Source organism: Myotis davidii, unplaced genomic scaffold (genome assembly GCF_000327345.1).
Source record: "Myotis davidii unplaced genomic scaffold, ASM32734v1 scaffold3152, whole genome shotgun sequence".
Lineage (NCBI taxonomy): Eukaryota > Metazoa > Chordata > Mammalia > Chiroptera > Vespertilionidae > Myotis > Myotis davidii.
The window spans coordinates 34,422-40,735 of NW_006283820.1; the positions used below are offsets into that span (position 1 = coordinate 34,422).

The window sequence follows — 6,314 nt, forward strand, 5'->3', positions numbered from 1 at the left end:
CCAGGGGTGCACCTAGGAATTGGGCCTGCCCTCTGCCACCCGGAAGCAGGCCTAAGCCAGCAGGTCGTTATCTCCCGAGGGGTCCCAGACTACGAGAGTGCACAGGCCAGGCTGAGGGGACCCCCCTTCCCCCCGAGTGCACAAATTTTTGTGCACTGGGCCTCTGGTCTACACTAATAAAAGGCAAAGATGCTAATTGACCATACCTTCGCTATGCCCACCAGCCAGTCAGAGCGACCATATGCAAATTAACCCAACCAAGATGGCTGGGAGCGAGGACTGAAGACAACGTGGAAGCAAAGCACTGCAGAAGGAAGCAAAGTAGAGGTGGCGGAGACAGGAAAGGAGCCAAGGAGGTGGAGGCGGGAGGCGGGAGGGAAACCAGCCGGGGGGGCGATCCCTATTCTTGCAGGAATCTTCCTGCAACGGTCCTCTAGTATATATATATAAAAGCCTAAGTGACCATTCGACCATTCAACCATCTGACCAGTAGCTATGATGTGCAATGACCACCAGGGGGCAGATGCTCAATGCAGGAGCTGCCAAGCTGCGGTGACTTAGCAGCTGCAGTTCTCAGGTGACACACTTGGAACCAGAGAGAAGGGTGCCCAATTCTGGGGTGTGCCACCTGAGAACTGCCCTCTCACAATCTGGGACCCCTCAAGGGATGTCAGAGAGCTGGTTTCAGCCCAATCCCTGCAGGCCAGGCCAAGGGACCCCACCCACGCATGAATCCATGCATTGGGCCTCTAGTTAAAAAATAAACTAAAAGCATTATTCCAATAATGCACTGGAAGTTTGTATGAGATGCTAAGAGGAAATCTGATAAAAATCAGCTTGAAGACAGACCAAGGCTTTAAGGCACAATGATAGATGACCATCTATTTAGACTAACATTTGCTGGAATCCTCCTGATTTGCAGTTAAAAACTATTTCCACTCAAAAACCCCCAGTCAGCTCACTGATTTAAGTTTTCTTCCAATTGGTATTTTGTTTGATGAGACAATGTGCAGACTATGTAAGAAGATATTTTAAATTTATGGAAAAATAAAATAACATGTATTTTTAAATGTTATGGCAATTTTACTTTTAGATTTTTACTGAGCTCCCCTTTTTTAAACAAAAGGGACCCAAACTTAATCCCCGTGTTTCTAGAATGTATGAATAAATGTGTCTAAACAGAAATATCCAAGTATACTCACTAGTCAACAAATGTAAGTTTATGTTTGCCTACCTTCTACAGTGAAGAGAAAAGCAATAAATGGGCAGACATCCCAGGATGATCATGCTAATCACACCAAATCCAAATATCCGGAATATCTGCAAAGGCTCTGTTGATTTAATTATATCTTGTTATTTTTATGAATTAAGAGAAGCAAATATGAGCTCTTTCATAAAGTCTTTATAAAATGTATCAGTAAAGTAAAATAAGGAGGTATTCATATATGATAGGTAAATATACTTGCTCCTTTATAAGTGCAGGAGTTTACGAAATGTTCTTGAAACACAACTAAAGTTGACACTTTAAATACATGCCTCCCAATGGAAATCTTAACAAAATGATCCTACTGTTTCTCTTAACATATTATTATGATTCATAATTCTTCCTATGGCCTCAATATGTTTTTCTTTGGCCAAATGTTATACATCTTAGAGCACTCAAAGAGTAAATTAATCTATGAATAGTTAACTTGATAAAGGAATGGCTTCTTAAATGTTTACTTCCAAATTATAAACTTTAATTAAATATCAAGAATTTGCAGATGAATAAGTATATTTTGTTTAGAAATACATTCTAATATGATTGGGGAATTGTAAGTCACGGTTCAAATTTTCCCTCTACAAAAACCAAATGTCTCTTCTCACATAATATAAAGACTAAATGATGAATAAATTATAAACACTGCGTGACTGTTAAAATTGTAATTCTATATTCATGATCAGATTTCATCTCCCATTATTAATACTAGATGTTCAACAAAGAGCTGTAAATTGAATAGGGGCTATATTAACCTAAGACATTGCTTTGCATGCATCCTTTTTGTGGTATCTGTTAGTGTTTAATCATATCAAATATATTCATCATGGGACTTACTGGTAATATGTCCCTACTATCCAAACGGAGGAGCAAAAAGAGATTTAGTTCTCAAAAGATTGAAAAGAAAAAAGTCTTAATAGAAGAACCAAATTCAAAAATAATAAAACCAAAATAAATGAATACACAGACCTTAATAAAAAATACTTAAGTCTACTGTCACATAATGAGGTGCAGAAGATAAGATAAATGGGAAGAAGTCTATTCAGGATAAGTAAATGGGGAGAAAAAAGTAAGCTAAGGAATGTCTCATTGGTACATTCTACCAGGCAATGAGAGTTACCTCTCATAGAATCTGAAATCTTTGGAACAAGATAGTGACTAAAGCAAAAGAAGAGACTCATTTCAAATTTCCATAGTCACATCTATTGGCTAAACAGAAACTGCTCATGAATGAGGTGGCCTGGCCACCTCAGGACATTATACAGATAATATTTCTCTAGAGATGGAAGCCCCATTTACTAAATGTGAAGTTGGGAAAGCCAAATTTAAATGTATGGCATTGTGACCTGCTTATTCAATTTTTAAAAATAGACATACAATAAATGTAAAAGGATGAACTTACTATTGCTTAATGGGGCAAAACAGCGGAAGTTCATGGTCCCAAATGATGAATAACAGCATCTGTATTCCAAACATGCACTCTTGTTAAGATTTGGCAGATTATTGCAAGCCTCCACTTCCTGATTCTCCTTTACAATGCATGCTTTCAGAAACAAAATCCAAGAAAAAAAATTCAATGTGATTAATAATTATTTTCCTAAATTAAAATAATTAGTGAGAGAGAAAAAACAAACATTTAAGCTGGTACATTTAATGAAAAGTTTGAATGACATACAAATTGCAATGATTGCTGAAAAAATAAGAGTTAAACTAAAAATTACCACAAGATTATTTAACATCACACTTTCTATTCTAAATGAAATGCAGAAAATGAACAAGAATAAATGAACAAGAATAGGCCAAAAATGTCCTTAAAATAACATCTTTCTTAATGCAACAGATATCCTCTCACACATTTATTTTATTTTAAACTAGAGGCCTGGTGCACGGATTCGTGCACTGGTGGGATCCCTTGGCCTGGTCTGCGGGGATCGGGTTGAAACCGATCTCTGGGTCTAGGGTGCAGGTGAAGCAGATTCTGGGCCAACAGTGCCCCAGCAGTAACCTAACCCACAGCCAATTCTACAAGGAATTGGGCTCCCTCCGCTACTGGTCGGAGTATTTGCCCCCTGGTGGTCATTGAACATCATAGCTACCGGGTGAATGGTAGAGTGGTCCGACAGTCACTTAGGCTTATAGATAGATAGATAGATAGATAGATAGATAGATAGATAGATAGATAATAGTTTATTTTTATTTTTGACATTACAATTGTCTCCCATTTCCCCCTTTGCCTTCCTCCACCCAGACCCTGGCCTCCCCTCTTTCATTCTTTTTTATTAAGCTACAGAAACTCATTGAATGCATCAGTAAGAATGAACATAAGTAAAATTCACACAGTTTATTGCTAGAGAGTAAGGTAAGTGATACTATTGGGACTAACCTACTTTCTGTGGACACTTGTCATATTGGCACTACCATATATTTTAAGATTCTTCCTTTTGAACTTAAGTTATGACTATAATTTTGGATATTCAATGATTTATGGCATGAATGCCAAGATTCATGCAACTGCAATAAAGTCATACAGTTTTGAATCTATACTAGTAAGACTCATGAGTTCAAATGCCGATTTTTTTAACAACCTGCTTTAGAAGAGAAGCAAATGACAACTATGGTAAAAAGGAAGATAACAGATTGTTACTCAAAAAGAAAATCTCCATAGTATTGCTTAAGGCCAGCTTAGATTACGTTCAATCTCCAATGTCACCAACAACTACAGATTGATGTTTTATGATAACTTTAAAGAAATTCAACATAAGCAAATAACAACATAGTGGTTAAAAGCATACTTTTACTTCATGGTTTATTTTATTATGTCCTTCTTTAAAGACTGGATGGAAAAAAAAAAGACTGGTAATTTCTGAAGCTAAGGTAAAAATAATACCTACCATTCAGAGTACTGTATATGCCTGTGTTTTTTTTTTTTTCTAAAGCTGAGATGGCAGCCCAGTACCTCTTCTCTGAAGAGTGTAGGTTTGCTATTAATCACGTGGCATCTATGAGCTGCACATCAGTAATGCTTATTTATCTATGGCCTGTTATTACATTGAAGGCCCAGGAGAACCTCGTTTTGCCACATTGTTTGAAAATTAAGCTGAGGTGAAGAGGGAACATGGAAAGCAATTCCTAAGGTATCTAAGAGGATGTGAGAGTAAAATCTGCCTTCCAGTGATTAAGAGGCCTGAGATAGATAACTGGAAAACTGGCATACAAGCCCTAGAGTCTGTTCTGGAGTTAGAGAACCAGTTAACCAAGCTCTTGCTAGACCTGAAGACCATAGCTTCTGCCAACAATGAATATGATGTCTTATGCTTCATGGGAATGTACCTGGATGAACAAAAGAAGAACAGGAACTACCTGGAACACCAGCTTGTATATCATTGGGCAGTGGAAAAGCAGGCCCCAGGGGAAGGAAGACCCATTTTAAAAGCCTGTAAATAGACCTAACATCTGAAGACAATAAAGCAAGTCTTCCCATTGTAGTAGGTCCCAAAATCAGCTACTTAAGAATTTTAATCTTCTCCATTTGACAGAAGACTACGTTCCTTCATTGGTATGTATACAAATAAATCTTTTTGGGCAGTATAAAAAAACTAGAGGCTCAGTGCACGACATTTGTACACGGGGAGGGGGGGGCTCAGCCCGGACTGCGCCCTCTTGCAGTCTGAACCCCTCGTGGGATGTCAGAGAGCCAGTTTTGGCCCGGTCCCACAGGCCAGGTCAAGGGACCCCACTGATGCACGAATTTGTGCACTGGGCCTCTAGTATAGGATAATAGCTACCATTCACTAGGCCACATATTTGGGCCAGTTACCTTGCTTTACAAACATCATTTCTAATCTTCACAAAAAACTCTCAAAATGAGTTTTACAACCTGCATCTAAAAAAATAAACACATAGCCCTCGCCAGGTGGCTCAGTTGGTTGGAGCATCATCCCATACACCACAAGATTGCAGATTCTATTCCCAATCAGGGCACATACCTAGGTTGCAGATTTGATCCCTGGTTGGGTCATGTACAGGAAGCAATTGATCCATGTTTCTCTCTTATACCATTCCCTCTCTCTCTTTCTATTTCTCTCTCTCTCTCTCTCTCTCTCTCTCTCTCTCTCTCTCTCTCTCTCTTCCTCTCTAAAATCAATAAAAACATATCCTATCCTTGGGTGAGGATTAAAATTAAGTAATTAATTAATAACATCAAGGATGACAATAACTTGTGCAAAGTCCCAAATTTAATGCATTACCAATTGGCCTGGATATTGATATTGATTTCTCAAGCATTTTAGACATGCAAGAGTTTGCCTACTTTGTTGTTGTATACTCTAAGCTATTATTTCTTCAATTCTGCCAGAGCCAGAGTGACTACTCCCCAAGTTGGACTGCATGTGAAATATAATGTTCAGACTGGGCATTACACACCAGAAAAGAGTGGCAATAGTCAGCGCCTGGTCAGAGATGGGACGAACTTCCTGTGTGCTGAGTTCCTCACTATTGGCATTGTTCAAAGATCACTTTCAAGGAGTAGAAATCATAGGAGAGATTTTAAATCATAGATGAGAATAGGCTAGATGATCCCTAAGGTCCCTTCTGATGCTGATTTTCTGTTATTTTATACTTAAACTAGAGGCCTGGTGCACAAAATCGTGCATGGGGGCAGGGGTCCCTCAACCCAGCCTGCACCATCTTGCAATCCGGGATCCCTTGGGGGATGTCCGACTGCTAGTTCAGGCCTGATCCTTGCATTGGGCCTAAACTGGCATTTAGATATCCCTCTCGCAATCCTGGACTGCTGATTCCTAACTGCTCGTCTGCCTGCCTGCCTCATCGCCTCTAACCACATTGCCTGCCTGCCTCATCACCCCTAACCACTCTGCCTGCCTGCCTGATGCCTCTAACTGCTTGCCGGCCTGCCTGATCACTCCTAGCTGCTCACCGGTCTGCCTGATCAACCCTAACCCCTCTGCCTGCCTGCCTCATCACCCCTAACTGCTCACCTGTCTGCCTGATCCCCCCTAACCACCTCTGCCTGCCTGCCTTATTGCCACTAACCACT

At 39.8% G+C, this 6,314-nt stretch overlaps 1 long non-coding RNA gene across 1 annotated transcript in view; it reads right to left on the reverse strand.

Annotated features, from left to right (window-relative positions):
- Positions 1-1,240: 1,240 nt before the first annotated feature.
- Positions 1,241-6,314, reverse strand: part of LOC107184013 — a 9,723-nt gene continuing 4,649 nt past the window's right edge. Inside the window, exons 2-3 of the long non-coding RNA XR_001514827.1 lie at positions 2,661-2,801; positions 1,241-1,331 (exon numbers count right to left, since the gene is read on the reverse strand). This is a non-coding gene — a long non-coding RNA (uncharacterized LOC107184013). The remainder of the gene's footprint in view (positions 1,332-2,660; positions 2,802-6,314) is intronic.